This window comes from Pseudophryne corroboree, chromosome 3, assembly GCF_028390025.1.
Source record: "Pseudophryne corroboree isolate aPseCor3 chromosome 3, aPseCor3.hap2, whole genome shotgun sequence".
Taxonomy (NCBI): Eukaryota; Metazoa; Chordata; class Amphibia; order Anura; family Myobatrachidae; genus Pseudophryne; species Pseudophryne corroboree.
The window spans coordinates 377,816,754-377,835,693 of record NC_086446.1 but is presented as its reverse complement, the minus strand read 5'-3'; the positions used below and the strand labels follow the sequence as shown (position 1 = coordinate 377,835,693).

Below are 18,940 nucleotides of genomic sequence, written 5' to 3'. Positions count from 1 at the left end.
CCTGTACGCTGAAAGTGTCCCGCAATTCTTCTGGCCACCGACAGCATCTCTTGCACGCCCCTGTCGTTTTTTAAAAAATTCTGCACCACCAAATTCAAGGTATGTGCAAAACATGGGACGTGCTGGAATTTGCCCAGATTTAATGCACACACAATATTGCTGGCGTTGTCCGATGCCACAAATCCACAGGAGAGTCCAATTGGGGTAAGCCATTCCGCGATGATCTTCCTCAGTTGCCGTAAGAGGTTTTCAGCTGTGTGCGTATTCTGGAAACCGGTGATACAAAGCGTAGCCTGCCTAGGAAAGAGTTGGCGTTTGCGAGATGCTGCTACTGGTGCCGCCGCTGCTGTTGTTGCGGCGGGAGTCCATACATCTACCCAGTGGGCTGTCACAGTCATATAGTCCTGACCCTGCCCTGCTCCACTTGTCCACATGTCCGTGGTTAAGTGGACATTGGGTACAGCTGCATTTTTTAGGACACTGGTGACTCTTTTTCTGAGGTCTGTGTACATTTTCGGTATCGCCTGCCTAGAGAAATGGAACCTAGATGGTATTTGGTACCGGGGACACAGTACCTCCAACAAGTCTCTAGTTGGCTCTGCAGTAATGATGGATACCGGAACCACGTTTCTCACCACCCAGGATGTCAAGGCCTCAGTTATCCGCTTTGCAGTAGGATGACTGCTGTGATATTTCATCTTCCTCGCAAAGGACTGTTGGACAGTCAATTGCTTGGTGGAAGTAGTACAAGTGGTCTTACGACTTCCCCTCTGGGATGACCATCGACTCCCAGCAGCAACAACAGCAGCGCCAGCAGCAGTAGGCGTTACACGCAAGGATGCATCGGAGGAATCCCAGGCAGGAGAGGAATCATCAGAATTGCCAGTGACATGGCCTGCAGGACTATTGGCATTCCTGGGGAAGGAGGAAATTGACACTGAGGGAGTTGGTGGGGTGGTTTGCGTGAGCTTGGTTACAAGAGGAAGGGATTTACTGGTCAGTGGACTGCTTCCGCTGTCGGCCCAAGTTTTTGAACTTGTCACTGACTTATTATGAATGCGCTGCAGGTGACGTTTAAGGGAGGGTGTTCCGAGGTGGTTAACGTCCTTACCCCTACTTATTACAGCTTGACAAAGGGAACACACGGCTTGACACCTGTTGTCCGCATTTCTGGTGAAATACTTCCACACCGAAGAGCTGATTTTTTTGGTATTTTCACCAGGCATGTCAACGGCCATATTCCTCCCACGGACAACAGGTGTCTCCCCGGGTGCCTGACTTAAACAAACCACCTCACCATCAGAATCCTCCTGGTCAATTTCCTCCCCAGCGCCAGCAACACCCATATCCTCCTCATCCTGGTGTACTTCAACACTGACATCTTCAATCTGACTATCAGGAACTGGACTGCGGGTGCTCCTTCCATCACTTGCAGGGGGCGTGCAAATGGTGGAAGGCGCATGCTCTTCACGTCCAGTGTTGGGAAGGTCAGGCATCGCAACCGACACAATTGGAGTCGGACTCTCCTTGTGGATTTGGGATTTCGAAGAACGCACAGTTCTTTGCGGTGCTACTGCTTTTGCCAGCTTGAGTCTTTTCATTTTTCTAGCGAGAGGCTGAGTGCTTCCATCCTCATGTGAAGCTGAACCACTAGCCATGAACATAGGCCAGGGCCTCAGCCGTTCCTTGCCACTCCGTGTGGTAAATGGCATATTGGCAAGTTTACGCTTCTCCGACGACAATTTTATTTTAGGTTTTGGAGTCCTTTTTTTACTGATATTTGGTGTTTTGGATTTGACATGCTCTGTACTATGACATTGGGCATCGGCCTTGGCAGACGACGTTGCTGGCATTTCATCGTCTCGGCCATGACTAGTGGCAGCAGCTTCAGCACGAGGTGGAAGTGGATCTTGATCTTTCCCTAATTTTGGAACCTCAACATTTTTGTTCTCCATATTTTAATAGGCACAACTAAAAGGCACCTCAGGTAAACAATGGAGATGGATGGATACTAGTATACAATTATGGATGGACTGCCGAGTGCCGACACAGAGGTAGCTACAGCCGTGGACTACTGTACTGTGTCTGCTGCTAATATAGACTGGTTGATAAAGAGATGTAGTATGTATGTATAAAGAAGAAAGAAAAAAAAAACCACGGGTAGGTGGTATACAATTATGGACGGACTGCCGAGTGCCGACACAGAGGTAGCTACAGCCGTGGACTACTGTACTGTGTCTGCTGCTAATATAGACTGGTTGATAATGAGATGTAGTATGTATGTATAAAGAAGAAAGAAAAAAAAACACGGGTAGGTGGTATACAATTATGGATGGACTGCCGAGTGCCGACACAGAGGTAGCTACAGCCGTGAACTACCGTACTGTGTCTGCTGCGACTGGATGATAAATAATGATATAAAAAATATATATATATCACTACTGCAGCCGGACAGGTATATATTATATAATGACGGACCTGCTGGACACTGTCTGTCAGCAGAATGAGTTTTTTATAGAATAAAAAAAAAAACACCACACAAGTCACACGACGAGTGTTTAACTTTTTCAGGCAATCACAATATAGTATACTACTAACTATACTGGTGGTCAGGTCACTGGTCAGTCACACTGGCAGTGGCACTCCTGCAGCAAAAGTGTGCACTGTTTAATTTTAATATGTACTCCTGGCTCCTGCTATAACCTATAACTGGCACTGCTCCCCAGTCTCCCCAACAATTATAAGCTGTGTGAGCACAGTCAGATATATACATAGATGATGCAGCACACTGGGCTGAGCAGTGCACACAGATATGGTATGTGACTGAGTCACTGTGTATCGTTTTTTTCAGGCAGAGAACGGATTATATTAAATAAAACTGCACTGTCTGGTGGTCACTGTGGTCAGTCACTACTAAACTCTGCACTCTCTACAGTACTCCTAAGCTCCAGTAAATCAAGTGTCTCTGTCTCAAATCAATCTCACTCTCTCTCTTCTAATCTAAATGGAGAGGACGCCAGCCACGTCCTCTCCCTATCAATCTCAATGCACGTGTGAAAATGGCGGCGACGCGCGGCTCCTTATATAGAATCCGAGTCTCGCGAGAATCCGACAGCGTCATGATGACGTTCGGGCGCGCTCGGGTTAACCGAGCAAGGCGGGAAGATCCGAGTCGCTCGGACCCGTGAAAAAAAACATGAAGTTCGGGCGGGTTCGGATTCCGAGGAACCGAACCCGCTCATCTCTATTTTAAACCTACCGGTAAATCTTTTTCTCCTAGTCCGTAGAGGATGCTGGGCGCCCGTCCCAGTGCGGACTAAAATTCTGCAAGACTTGTATATAGTTATTGCTTACATAAGGGTTATGTTACAGTTAAGATCAGTCGTGGGCTGATACTGTTCTGTTCATACTGTTATCTGGTTGCGTATATTCCATGTTATACGGTGTGGGCTGGTATGAATCTTGCCCTTAGATTAACAAAAATCCTTTCCTCGTACTGTCCGTCTCGTCTGGGCACAGTTTCTCTAACTGAGGTCTGGAGGAGGGGCATAAAGGGAGGAGCCAGTGCACACCCATTCTAAAGTTCTTTATAGTGCCCATGTCTCCTGCGGAGCCCGTCTATACCCCATGGTCCTTACGGAGTCCCCAGCATCCTCTACGGACTAGGAGAAAAAGATTTACCGGTATGTTTAAAATCTTATTTTCTCTATCGTCCTAGTGGATGCTGGGGTTCCTGAAAGGACCATGGGGAATAGCGGCTCCGCAGGAGACAGGGCACAAAAGTAAAGCTTTACGATCAGGTGGTGTGCACTGGCTCCTCCCCCTATGACCCCCCTCCAAGCCTCAGTTAGATTTTTGTGCCCGGCCGAGAAGGGTGCAATCTAGGTGGCTCTCCTAAAGAGCTGCTTAGAAAAGTTTAGCTTAGGTTTTTTATTTTACAGTGAGTCCTGCTGGCAACAGGATCACTGCAACGAGGGACTTAGGGGAGAAGAAGTGAACTCACCTGCGTGCAGGATGGATTGGCTTCTTGGCTACTGGACATTAGCTCCAGAGGGACGATCACAGGTACAGCCTGGATGGTCACCGGAGCCTCGCCGCCGGCCCCCTTGCAGATGCTGAAACGAGAAGAGGTCCAGAATCGGCGGCAGAAGACTCCTCAGTCTTCTAAAGGTAGCGCACAGCACTGCAGCTGTGCGCCATTTTCCTCTCAGCACACTTCACACGGCAGTCACTGAGGGTGCAGGGCGCTGGGAGGGGGGCGCCCTGGGAGGCAAATGAAAACCTAATTTGGCTAAAAATACCTCACATATAGCCTCCGGGGACTATATGGAGATATTTAACCCCTGCCAGAATCCACTAAAGAGCGGGAGACGAGCCCGCCGAAAAAGGGGCGGGGCCTATCTCCTCAGCACACAGCGCCATTTTCCTTACACAGCTCCGCTGGTCAGGACGGCTCCCAGGCTCTCCCCTGCACTGCACTACAGAAACAGGGTAAAAAAGAGAGGGGGGGGCAAAATTGTGGCAAAAATATATTATTAAAGCAGCTATACAGGGAGCACTTATTATAAGGCTATCCCTGTCATATATAGCGCTTTTGGTGTGTGCTGGCAAACTCTCCCTCTGTCTCCCCAAAGGGCTAGTGGGGTCCTGTCTTCGTTAAGAGCATTCCCTGTGTGTCTGCTGTGTGTCGGTACGTGTGTGTCGACATGTATGAGGACGATATTGGTGTGGAGGCGGAGCAATTGCCAAATATGGGGATGTCACCTCCTAGGGGGTCGACACCAGAATGGATGCCTTTATTTATGGAATTACGGGATAGTGTCAACACGCTAAAGCAGTCGTTTGACGACATGAGACGGCCGGACAATCAATTAGTGCCTGTCCAGGCGCCTCAAACACCGTCAGGGGCTGTAAAACGCCCTTTGCCTCAGTCGGTCGACACAGACCCAGACACAGGCACTGATTCTAGTGGTGACGGTGACGAATCAACCGTATTTTCCAGTAGGGCCACACGTTATATGATTTTGGCAATGAAGGAGGCGTTACATATAGCTGATACTACAGGTACCACTAAACAGGGTATTATGTGGGGTGTGAAAAAACTACCTATAGTTTTTCCTGAATCAGAAGAATTAAATGAGGTGTGTGATGAAGCGTGGGTTGCCCCCGATAAAAAAATGCTAATTTCAAAGAAGTTATTGGCTTTATACCCTTTCCCGCCAGAGGTTAGGGCGCGCTGGGAAACACCTCCTAGGGTGGACAAGGCGCTCACACGCTTATCAAAACAAGTGGCGTTACCCTCTCCTGAGACGGCCGCACTAAAAGATCCAGCAGATAGGAGGATGGAAAATATCCAAAAAAGTATATACACACATACAGGTGTTATACTACGACCAGCTATAGCGACAGCCTGGATGTGCAGTGCTGGGGTAGCTTGGTCAGAGTCCCTGATTGAAAATATTGATACCCTGGATAGGGACAATGTTTTACTGTCTTTAGAGCAAATAAAGGATGCATTTCTTTATATGCGTGATGCACAGAGGGATATCTGCACACTGGCATCACGGGTAAGTGCTATGTCCATTTCGGCCAGAAGAAGTTTATGGACGCGACAGTGGTCAGGCGATGCGGACTCAAAACGGCATATGGAAGTTTTGCCGTATAAAGGGGAGGAGTTATTTGGAGTCGGTCTATCGGATTTGGTGGCCACGGCTACAGCCGGGAAATCCACCTTTTTACCTCAAGTCACTCCCCAACAGAAAAAGACACCGACTTTTCAACCGCAACCCTTTCGTTCCTTTAAAAACAAGAGAGCAAAGGGATATTCATATCTGCCACGAGGCAGAGGAAGGGGGAAGAGACAGCAACAGGCAGCTCCTTCCCAGGAACAGAAGCCCTCCCCCGCTTCTACAAAAGCCTCAGCATGACGCTGGGGCTTCTCAAGCGGACTCGGGGGCGGTGGGGGGTCGTCTCAAGAATTTCAGCGCGCAGTGGGCTCACTCGCAGGTAGATCCCTGGATCCTGCAGATAATATCTCAGGGGTACAGGTTAGAACTAGAGACGAATCCACCTCGCCGTTTCCTGAAGTCTGCTTTACCAACGTCCCCCTCCGACAGGGTGACGGTCTTGGAAGCCATTCACAAGCTGTACTCTCAGCAGGTGATAGTCAAGGTACCTCTTTTACAACAAGGAAAGGGGTATTATTCCACTCTATTTGTGGTACCGAAGCCGGATGGCTCGGTAAGACCTATTCTAAATCTGAAGTCCTTGAACCTGTACATAAAGAAGTTCAAGTTCAAGATGGAGTCACTCAGAGCAGTGATAGCGAACCTGGAAGAAGGGGACTTTATGGTATCCTTGGACATCAAGGATGCGTATCTCCACGTTCCAATTTACCCCTCACACCAGGGGTACCTCAGGTTCGTCGTACAGAACTGTCACTATCAGTTTCAGACGCTGCCGTTCGGATTGTCCACGGCACCTCGGGTCTTTACCAAGGTAATGGCCGAGATGATGATTCTTCTTCGAAGAAAAGGCGTATTAATTATCCCATACTTGGACGATCTCCTAATAAGGGCAAGGTCCAGAGAACAGCTAGAGATGGGATTAGCACTGTCTCAAGAAGTGCTAAAACAGCACGGGTGGATTCTGAATATTCCAAAATCCCACTTAATTCCGACAACACGTCTGTTGTTCCTAGGGATGATTCTGGACACGGTTCAGAAAAAGGTTTTTCTCCCGGAGGAAAAAGCCAAGGAGTTATCCGAGCTTGTCAGGAACCTCCTAAAACCAGGAAAGGTGTCTGTACATCAATGCACAAGAGTCCTGGGAAAAATGGTGGCTTCTTACGAAGCAATTCCATTCGGCAGATTCCACGCAAGAATTTTCCAGAGGGATCTGTTGGACAAATGGTCAGGGTCGCATCTTCAGATGCACCAGCGGATAACCCTGTCTTGAAGGACAAGGGTATCTCTTCTGTGGTGGTTACAGAGTGCTCATCTATTGGAGGGCCGCAGATTCGGCATACAGGATTGGATCCTGGTGACCACGGACGCCAGCCTGAGAGGCTGGGGAGCAGTCACACAAGGAAGAAACTTCCAGGGAGTGTGGACGAGCCTGGAAACGTCTCTTCACATAAACATTCTGGAACTAAGAGCAATCTACAATGCTCTAAGCCAGGCAGAACCTCTGCTTCAGGGAAAGCCGGTGTTGATCCAGTCGGACAACATCACGGCAGTCGCCCATGTGAACAGACAGGGCGGCACAAGAAGCAGGAGTGCAATGGCAGAAGCTGCAAGGATTCTTCGCTGGGCGGAAAATCATGTGATAGCACTGTCAGCAGTGTTCATCCCGGGAGTGGACAACTGGGAAGCAGACTTCCTCAGCAGACACGACCTTCACCCGGGAGAGTGGGGACTTCATCCAGAAGTTTTCCACATGCTGGTAACCCGTTGGGAAAGACCAATGGTGGACATGATGGCGTCTCGCCTCAACAAAAAACTGGACAGGTATTGCGCCAGGTCAAGAGATCCGCAGGCAATAGCTGTGGACGCGCTGGTAACGCCTTGGGTGTACCAGTCGGTATATGTGTTTCCTCCTCTGCCTCTCATACCAAAAGTATTGAGAATTATACTGCAAAGAGGCGTAAGAACGATACTAGTGGTTCCGGATTGGCCAAGAAGAACTTGGTACCCGGAACTTCAAGAGATGATCACGGAAGATCCGTGGCCTCTACCTCTGAGAAGGGACTTGCTTCAGCAGGGTCCCTGTCTGTTTCAAGACTTACCGCTGCTGCGTTTGACGGCATGGCGGTTGAACGCCGGATCCTAAAGGAAAAAGGCATGCCGGAAGAAGTCATTCCTACTTTGATTAAAGCACGGAAGGAAGTAACCGCGCAACATTATCACCGCATTTGGCGAAAATATGTTGCGTGGTGCGAGGATCGGAGTGCTCCGACGGAGGAATTTCAACTGGGTCGATTCCTACATTTCCTGCAATCAGGATTGTCTATGGGTCTCAAATTGGGATCTATTAAGGTTCAAATTTCGGCCCTGTCGATTTTCTTCCAGAAAGAATTGGCTTCAGTTCCTGAAGTCCAGACTTTTGTTAAGGGAGTGCTGCATATACAGCCTCCTGTGGTGCCCCCAGTGGCACCGTGGGATCTCAATGTTGTTTTGGACTTTCTCAAATCTCATTGGTTTGAACCACTAAATAATGTGGATTTGAAATATCTCACATGGAAAGTGACCATGCTACTAGCCCTGGCTTCGGCCAGGAGAGTGTCAGAACTGGCAGCTTTATCTTACAAAAGCCCATATCTGATTTTCCATTCGGACAGGGCAGAACTGCGGACTCGTCCGCATTTTCTCCCTAAGGTGGTGTCAGCATTTCATCTGAACCAGCCTATTGTAGTGCCTGCGGCTACAAGTGACTTGGAGGACTCCAAGTTACTGGATGTTGTCAGAGCATTGAAAATATATATTGCAAGGACAGCTGGAGTCAGAAAATCTGACTCGTTGTTTATATTGTATGCACCCAACAAGATGGGTGCTCCTGCGTCTAAGCAGACGATTGCTCGTTGGATCTGTAGCACAATCCAACTTGCACATTCTGTGGCAGGCCTGCCACAGCCTAAATCTGTAAAGGCCCACTCCACAAGGAAGGTGGGCTCATCTTGGGCGGCTGCCCGAGGGGTCTCGGCATTACAACTTTGCCGAGCAGCTACGTGGTCAGGGGAGAACACGTTTGTAAAATTTTACAAATTTGATACTCTGGCTAAGGAGGACCTGGAGTTCTCTCATTCGGTGCTGCAGAGTCATCCGCACTCTCCCGCCCGTTTGGGAGCTTTGGTATAATCCCCATGGTCCTTTCAGGAACCCCAGCATCCACTAGGACGATAGAGAAAATAAGAATTTACTTACCGATAATTCTATTTCTCGGAGTCCGTAGTGGATGCTGGGCGCCCATCCCAAGTGCGGATTATCTGCAATAATTGTACATAGTTATTGTTAACTAATTCGGGTTATTGTTGTAGGGAGCCATCTTTTAGAGGCTCTTCTGTTATCATACTGTTAACTGGGTTTATATCACAGGTTGTACGGTGTGATTGGTGTGGCTGGTATGAGTCTTACCCGGGATTCATAAATCCTTCCTTATTGTGTACGCTCGTCCGGGCACAGTACCTAACTGAGGCTTGGAGGAGGGTCATAGGGGGAGGAGCCAGTGCACACCACCTGATCGTAAAGCTTTACTTTTGTGCCCTGTCTCCTGCGGAGCCGCTATTCCCCATGGTCCTTTCAGGAACCCCAGCATCCACTACGGACTCCGAGAAATAGAATTATCGGTAAGTAAATTCTTATTTTCACACACTTCATTAATTCCATAATTACAATGTCAATATTTATTCAGTGATTGACTGTTTATTACTACAGAACTTACTGAGTTACCCACAAAATGTTTACCGGCTCTTCATAATTGAAGTACCATATTCATATAAAAAAAAGTGATTATGTAGTCAACTAAACCTTAGTTTTTCATCTCCAACATTTCATACTCCTGTTTTGCTCCTTTAAGTATTGTACCATGGGAAGTTTTCAGTTGCAGGCTTCAGTCATACACATTTTCTCTAACGTCCTAGTGGATGCTGGGGACTCCGTAAGGACCATGGGGAATAGACGGGCTCCGCAGGAGACTGGGCACTCTAAGAAAGATTTAGTACTACTGGTGTGCAGTGGCTCCTCCCTCTATGCCCCTCCTCCAGACCTCAGTTAGAATCTGTGCTCGGACAGAGCTGGGTGCATTTTAGTGAGCTCTCCTGAGCTTGCTAAAAAAGAAAGTTTTTTTTAGTTAGGTTTTTTTATTTTCAGAGAGCTTCTGCTGGCAACAGACTCTCTGCTACGTGGGACTGAGGGGAGAGAAGCAAACCTACTAACTGCGTCTAGGTTGCGCTTGTTAGGCTACTGGACACCATTAGCTCCAGAGGGATCGAACACAGCAACCTAACCTTGATCGTCCGTTCCCGGAGCCGCGCCACCGTCCCCCTCGCAGAGCCAGAAGACAGAAGCCGGCGGGTTGAAGCAAGAAGACGTCAAAATCGGCGGCAGAAGACTCCAGTCTTCATATGAGGTAGCGCACAGCACTGCAGCTGTGCGCCATTGCGCCCACACACTCCGGTCACTGTAGGGTGCAGGGCGCAGGGGGGGGGCGCCCTGGGCAGCAATTGATTACCTCCTGGCAATAAAGCAGCATATATACAGCTGGGCACTGTAATATGCGTGAGCCCCCGCCATTAATTTTACACAAAATCGCGGGACAGAAGCCCGCCGCTGAGGGGGCGGGGCCTTCTTCCTCAGCACTCACCAGCGCCATTTTCTCTCCACAGCTCCGCTGAGAGGAAGCTCCCCAGGCTCTCCCCTGCAGACTCGCGGTAGAAAGAGGGTAAAAAGAGAGGGGGGGGGGGGGGGGCACATAAATTTAGCGCATTAATCATATATACAGCAGCTACTGGGTAAACACTAAGTTACTGTGTGATTCCTGGGTCATATAGCGCTGGGGTGTGTGCTGGCATACTCTCTCTCTGTCTCTCCAAAAGGCCTTGTGTGGGTCCTGTCCTCATATAGAGCATCCCCTGTGTGTGTGGTGTGTCGGTACGCGTGTGTCGACATGTTTGACGAGGAGGGCTATGTGGAGGCAGAGCAGGTGCAGATGAATGACGTGTCTCCGCCGACGGCGCCGACACCTGATTGGATGGATATGTGGAAGGTGTTAAATGATAATGTAAACTCCTTGCATAAAAGGTTGGATAAAGTTGATGCCTTGGGACAGTCGGGGTCTCAGCCCATGCCTGATCCTACAGCGCAGGGGCCGTCAGGGTCTCAGAAGCGCCTACTATCCAAAATTGTTGACACAGATATCGACACGGATTCTGACTCCAGTGTCGAAGACGATGATGCAAAATTGCAGCCTAAAATGGCTAAAGCCATCCGCTACATGATTATAGCAATGAAGGATGTATTGCACATATCGGAGGTAAACCCTGTCCCTGACCAGAGGGTTTATATGTATGGGGAGAAAAAGCAAGAGGTGACTTTTCCCCCTTCACATGAGTTAAATGAGTTATGTGAAAAAGCGTGGGATTCCCCCGATAGGAAAGTGCTGATTTCCAAAAGGTTACTTATGGCGTACCCTTTCCCGCCAACGGACAGGTTACGCTGGGAATCCTCCCCTAGGGTAGATAAAGCTCTGACACGCTTATCTAAGAAGGTGGCCCTGCCGTCACAGGATACGGCCTCCATAAAGGATCCTGCCGATAGGAAGCAGGAAAGTTTCCTGAAGTCTGTTTATACACATTCAGGTACTCTGAGGCCGGCAATTGCGTCGGCCTGGATGTGTAGTGCTGTAGCAGCATGGACAGATAATCTGTCTGAGGAACTGGATACCTTTGACAAGGATACCATTTTACTGACCCTGGGCATATAAAAGACGCTGTCCTATATATGAGGGATGCCCAGAGGGACATTTGCCTACTGGGCTTTAGAATAAATGCAATGTCAATTTCTGCCAGAAGGGTCCTGTGGACTCGGCAGTGGACAGGTGATGCCGACTCCAGTTGCGGATCAGCGTAGCACACTCTCAGGAAGTGTTGCAGCAGCATGGCTGGATTCTGAATATCCCAAAGTCGCAGCTGATTCCTACGACGCGTCTGCCCTTTCTAGGCATGATTCTGGACGCAGACCAGAAGAAGGTGTTTCTCCCGGCGGAGAAGGCTCAGGAACTCGTGACTCTAGTCAGAGACCTCTTAAAACCAAAACAGGTGTCGGTGCATCACTGCACGCGAGTCCTGGGAAAGATGGTGGCATCGTACGAAGCCATTCCCTTCGGCAGGTTCCATGCGAGGATCTTTCAGTGGGATCTGTTGGACAGGTGGTTCGGATCGCATCTTCAGATGCATTGGCTGATCACCCTATCCCCCAGGGCCAGGGTGTCTCTTCTGTGGTGGCTGCAGAGTGCTCACCTTCTCGAGGGCCGCAGGTTCGGCATTCAGGACTGGGTTCTGGTGACCACGGATGCAAGCCTCCGAGGGTGGGGGGCAGTCACTCAGGGAAGAAGTTTCCAAGGGCTGTGGTCAAGTCAGGAGACTTGCCTTCACATCAATATCCTGGAACTAGGGCCATATACAACGCCCTAAGTCAAGCGGAGACCCTGCTTCGCAACCAATCGGTGCTGATTCAATCAGACAACATCACCGCAGTGGCTCATGTAAACCGCCAAGGCGGCACAAGGAGCAGGGTGGCGATGGCGGAAGCCACCAGAATTCTTCGATGGGCGGAGAATCACGTACGAGCACTGTCAACAGTGTTCATTCCGGGAGTGGACAACTGGGAAGCAGACTTCCTCAGCAGGCACGACCTCCACCCGGGAGAGTGGGGACTTCATCAAGAAGTCTTCGCGCAGATTGTAGGTTGGTGGGAACTGCCACAGGTGGATATGATGGCATCCCGACTCAACAAAAAGCTACAGAGGTATTGCGCCAGGTCAAGAGACCCTCAGGCGATAGCGGTAGACGCACTGGTGACACCATGGATGTTCCAGTCGGTTTATGTGTTTCCTCCTCTTCCTCTCATACCCAAGGTGCTGAGAATCATAAGAAAAAGAGGAGTGAGAACAATACTCATTGTTCCGGATTGGACAAGAAGGACTTGGTATCCAGAGCTGCAAGAAAAATGCTCACAGAAGTCCCATGGCCTCTGCCTCTAAGGCAGGATCTGTTGCAGCAGGGGCCTTGTTTGTTCCAAGACTTACCGCGGCTGCGTTTGACGGCATGGCGGTTGAACGCCGGATCCTAGTAGAAAAAGGGATTCCGGATGAGGTTATTCCTACGCTAATAAAGGCTAGGAAGGACGTGACGGCTAAACATTATCACCGTATACGGCGAAAATATGTTGCTTGGTGTGAGGCCAGGAATGCCCCTACAGAGGAATTCCAGCTGGGCCGTTTCCTTTACTTCCTACAGTCGGGAGTGACTTTGGGCCTAAAATTGGTGTCCATTAAGGTCCAGATTTCGTCCCTATCCATTTTCTTTCAAAAAGATCTAGCTTCTCTACCTGAAGTTCAGACGTCTGTAAAGGGAGGGCTGCATATTCAGCCCCCGTTTGTGCCTCCAGTGGCACCTTGGGATCTTAACGTGGTGTTGAGTTTCCTGAAATCACACTGGTTTGAGCCATTTAAAACCGTGGAGTTAAAATATCTCACATGGACGGTGGTCATGCTATTAGCCTTGGCTTCGGCTAGGCGTGTGTCAGAATTGGCGGCTTTGTCACATAAAAGCCCCTATTTGGTTTTCCATATGGACAGGGCAGAATTGCGGACTCGTCCGCAATTTCTGCCAAATGTGGTGTCATCTTTTCATATGAACCTATTGTGGTGCCTGTGGCTACTCGTGACTTGGAGGATTCCGAGTTACTGGATGTAGTCAGGGCTTTGAAGGTTTATGTAGCCAGAACGGCTAGAGTCAGGAAAACTGAGTCGCTGTTTATCCTGTATGCATCCAACAAGCTGGGTGCTCCTGCTTCAAAGCAAACTATTGCTCGCTGGATCTGTAACACGATTCAGCAGGCTCATTCTGCGGCTGGGTTGCCGCTTCCAAAATCAGTAAAAGCCCACTCCACAAGGAAGGTGGGCTCTTCTTGGGCGGCTGCCCGAGGGGTCTCTGCATTACAGCTTTGCCGAGCGGCTACTTGGTCAGGTTCAAACACTTTTGCAAAGTTCTACAAGTTTGATACCCTGGCTGAGGAGGACCTTGTGTTTGCTCAATCGGTGCTGCAGAGTCATCCGCACTCTCCCGCCCGTTTGGGAGCTTTGGTATAATCCCCATGGTCCTTACGGAGTCCCCAGCATCCACTAGGACGTCAGAGAAAAATAAGAATTTACTTACCGATAATTCTATTTCTCGTAGTCCGTAGTGGATGCTGGGGACTCCGTCAGGACCATGGGGAATAGCGGCTCCGCAGGAGACAGGGCACAAAAGTAAAAGCTTTAGGATCAGGTGGTGTGCACTGGCTCCTCCCCCTATGACCCTCCTCCAAGCCTCAGTTAGGATACTGTGCCCGGACGAGCGTACACAATAAGGAAGGATTTTGAATCCCGGGTAAGACTCATACCAGCCACACCAATCACACTGTACAACCTGTGATCTGAACCCAGTTAACAGCATGATAACAGCGGAGCCTCTGAAAAGATGGCTCACAACAATAATAACCCGATTTTTGTAACAATAACTATGTACAAGTATTGCAGACAATCCGCACTTGGGATGGGCGCCCAGCATCCACTACGGACTACGAGAAATAGAATTATCGGTAAGTAAATTCTTATTTTCTCTGACGTCCTAAGTGGATGCTGGGGACTCCGTCAGGTCCATGGGGATTATACCAAAGCTCCCAAACGGGCGGGAGAGTGCGGATGACTCTGCAGCACCGAATGAGAGAACTCCAGGTCCTCCTCAGCCAGGGTGTGCCCCTGACCAAGTAGCAGCTCGGCAAAGTTGTAAAGCCGAGACCCCTCGGGCAGCCGCCCAAGATGAGCCCACCTTCCTTGTGGAATGGGCATTTACATATTTTGGCTGTGGCAGGCCTGCCACAGAATGTGCAAGCTGAATTGTACTACACATCCAACTAGCAATCGTCTGCTTAGAAGCAAGAGCACCCAGTTTGTTGGGTGCATACAGGATAACAGCAAGTCAGTTTTCCTGACTCCAGCCGTCCTGGAAACATATATTTTCAGGGCCCTGACAACATCCAGCAACTTGGAGTCCTCCAAGTCCCTAGTAGCCGCAGGTACCACAATAAGCTGGTGCAGGTGAAACGCTGACACCACCTTAGGGAGAAACTGGGGACGAGTCCGCAGCTCTGCCCTGTCCGAATGGACAATCAGATATGGGCTTTGTGAGACAAAGCCGCCAATTCTGACACTCGCCTGGCCGAGGCCAGGGCCAACAGCATGGTCACTTTCCATGTGAGATATTTCAAATCCACAGATTTGAGCGGTTTAAACCAATGTGATTTGAGGAATCCCAGAACTACGTTGAGATCCCACAGTGCCACTGGAGGCACAAAAGGGGGTTTTATATGCAGTACTCCCTTGACAAACTTCTGGACTTCAGGAACTGAAGCCAATCTTTTCTGGAAGAAAATTGACAGGGCCGAAATTTGAACCCTAATGGACCCCAATTTGAGGCCCATAGACACTCCTGTTTGCAGGAAATGCAGGAATCGACCGAGTTGAAATTTCTTCGTGGGGCCTTCCTGGCCTCACACCACGCAACATATTTTCGCCACATGTGGTGATAATGTTGTGCGGTCACCTCCTTCCTGGCTTTGACCAGGGTAGGAATGACCTCTTCCGGAATGCCTTTTTCCCTTAGGATCCGGCGTTCCACCGCCATGCCGTCAAACGCAGCCGCGGTAAGTCTTGGAACAGACATGGTACTTGCTGAAGCAAGTCCCTTCTTAGCGGCAGAGGCCATGAGTCCTCTGTGAGCATTTCTTGAAGTTCCGGGTACCAAGTCCTTCTTGGCCAATCCGGAGCCACGAGTATAGTTCTTACTCCTCTACGTCTTATAATTCTCAGTACCTTGGGTATGAGAAGCAGAGGAGGGAACACATACACCGACTGGTACACCCACGGTGTTACCAGAACGTCCACAGCTATTGCCTGAGGGTCTCTTGACCAGTTTTTTGTTCAGGCGGGATGCCATCATGTCCACCTTTGGTCTTTCCCAACGGTTCACAATCATGTGGAAGACTTCCCGATGAAGTCCCCACTCTCCCGGGTGGAGGTCGTGCCTGCTGAGGAAGTCTGCTTCCCAGTTGTCCACTCCCGGAATGAACACTGCTGACAGTGTTATCACATGATTTTCCGCCCAGCGAAGAATCCTTGCAGTTTCTGTCATTGCCCTCCTGCTTCTTGTGCCGCCCTGTCTGTTTACGTGGGCGGCTGCCGTGATGTTGTCCCACTGGATCAATACCGGCTGACCTTGAAACAGAGGTCTTGCTAAGCTTAGAGCATTGCGTGAAATCTGCCGAATGGAATCGCTTCGTAAGAAGCCACCATTTTTCCCAGGACCCTTGTGCAATGATGCACTGACACTTTTCCTGGTTTTAGGAGGTTCCTGACTAGCTCGGATAACTCCCTGGCTTTCTTCTCCGGGAGAAACACCCTTTTCTGGACTGTGTCCAGAATCATCCCTAGGAACAGCAGACGTGTCGTCGGAAACAGCTGCGATTTTGGAATATTTAGAATCCACCCGTGCTGTCGTAGAACTACTTGAGATAGTGCTACTCCGACCTCCAACTGTTCTCTGGACCTTGCCCTTATCAGGAGATCGTCCATTTTCTTTGAAGAAGAATCATCATTTCGGTCATTACCTTGGTAAAGACCCGGGGTGCCGTGGACAATCCAAACGGCAGCGTCTGAAACTGATAGTGACAGTTCTGTACCACGAACCTGAGGTACCCTTGGTGAGAAGGGCAAATTGGGACATGGAGGTACGCATCCCTGATGTCCAGGGACACCATATAGTCCCCTTCTTCCTGGTTCGCTATCACTGCTCTGAGTGACTCCATCTTGATTTGAACCTTTGTATGTAAGTGTTCAAATATTTCGGATTTAGAATAGGTCTCACCGAGCCGTCTGGCTTCAGTACCACAATATAGTGTGGAATAATACCCCTTTCCTTGTTGTAGGAGGGGTACTTTTGATTATCACCTGCTGGGAATACAGCTTGTGAATTGTTTCCAATACTGCCTCCCTGTCGGAGGGAGACGTTGGTAAAGCAGACTTCAGGAACCTGCGAGGGGGAGACGTCTCGAATTTCCAATCTGTACCCCTGGGATACTACTTGTAGGCTCCAGGGGTCCACTTGCGAGTGAGCCCACTGCGTGCTGAAACTCTTGAGACGACCCCCCACCGCACCTGAGTCCGCTTGTACGGCCCCAGCGTCATGCTGAGGACTTGGTAGAAGCGGTGGAGGGCTTCTGTTCCTGGGAATGGGCTGCCTGCTGCAGTCTTCTTCCCTTTCCTCTATCCCTGGGCAGATATGACTGGCCTTTTGCCCGCTTGCCCTTATGGGGACGAAAGGACTGAGGCTGAAAAGACGGTGTCTTTTTCTGCTGAGATGTGACTTGGGGTAAAAAAGGTGGATTTTCCAGCTGTTGCCGTGGCCACCAGGTCCGATGGACCGACCCCAAATAACTCCTCCCCTTTATACGGCAATACTTCCATGTGCCGTTTGGAATCTGCATCACCTGACCACTGTCGTGTCCATAAACATCTTCTGGCAGATATGGACATCGCACTTACTCTTGATGCCAGAGTGCAAATATCCCTCTGTGCATCTCGCATATATAGAAATGCATCCTTTAAATGCTCTATAGTCAATAAAATACTGTCCCTGTCAAGGGTATCAATATTTTCAGTCAGGGAATCCGACCAAGCCACCCCAGCGCTGCACATCCAGGCTGAGGCGATCGCTGGTCGCAGTATAACACCAATATGTGTGTATATACTTTTTAGGATATTTTCCAGCCTCCTATCAGCTGGCTCCTTGAGGGCGGCCGTATCTGGAGACGGTAACGCCACTTGTGATAAGCGTGTGAGCGCCTTCATTTAATTTATCTGATTCAGGAAAAACTACAGGTAGTTTTTTCACACCCCACATAATACCCTTTTTTGTGGTACTTGTAGTATCAGAAATATGTAACACCTCCTTCATTGCCCTTAACATGTAACGTGTGGCCCTAAAGGAAAATACGTTTGTTTCTTCACCGTCGACACTGGAGTCAGTGTCCGTGTCTGTGTCGACCGACTGAGGTAAATGGGCGTTTTAAAGCCCCTGACGGTGTTTGAGACGCCTGGACAGGTACTAATTTGTTTGCCGGCCGTCTCATGTCGTCAACCGACCTTGCAGCGTGTTGACATTATCACGTAATTCCCTAAATAAGCCATCCATTCCGGTGTCGACTCCCTAGAGAGTGACATCACCATTACAGGCAATTGCTCCGCCTCCTCACCAACATCGTCCTCATACATGTCGACACACACGTACCGACACACAGCACACACACAGGGAATGCTCTGATAGAGGACAGGACCCCACTAGCCCTTTGGGGAGACAGAGGGAGAGTTTGCCAGCACACACCAAAACGCTATAATTATACAGGGACAACCTTTATATAAGTGTTTTCCCTTATAGCATCTTAATATATAATCATATCGCCAAATAAGTGCCCCCCCTCTCTGTTTTAACCCTGTTTCTGTAGTGCAGTGCAGGGGAGAGCCTGGGAGCCTTCCCTCCAGCAGTTCTGTGAGGGAAAATGGCGCTGTGTGCTGAGGAGAATAGGCCCCGCCCCCTTTTCGGCGGGCTTCTTCTCCCGTTTTTCTGACAACCTGGCAGGGGTTAAATACATCCATATAGCCCCAGAGGCTATATGTGATGTATTTTTAGCCAGTATAGGTACTTTCATTGCTGCCCAGGGCGCCCCCCCCAGCGCCCTGCACCCTCAGTGACCGTTGGTGTGAAGTGTGCTGAGAGCAATGGCGCACAGCTGCAGTGCTGTGCGCTACCTCATGAAGACTGAGAAGTCTTCAGCCGCCGATTTCTGGACCTCTTCTCTCTTCAGCATCTGCAAGGGGGTCGGCGGCGCGGCTCCGGTGACCCATCCAGGCTGTACCTGTGATCGTCCCTCTGGAGCTAGTGTCCAGTAGCCTAAGAAGCCAATCCATCCTGCACGCAGGTGAGTTCACTTCTTCTCCCCTAAGTCCCTCGTTGCAGTGAGCCTGTTGCCAGCAGGACTCACTGAAAATAAAAAACCTAATAAAACTTTTACTCTAAGCAGCTCTTTAGGAGAGCCACCTAGATTGCACCCTTCTCGGCCGGGCACAA

At 49.6% G+C, this 18,940-nt stretch overlaps 1 protein-coding gene across 1 annotated transcript in view; it reads left to right on the top strand.

The window, feature by feature from the left end:
- The window catches only part of CCDC43 (coiled-coil domain containing 43), an 85,588-nt gene that overhangs the window by 18,449 nt on the left and 48,199 nt on the right, over nucleotides 1–18,940 (top strand). The gene's annotated exons all lie outside the window — the stretch shown is intronic.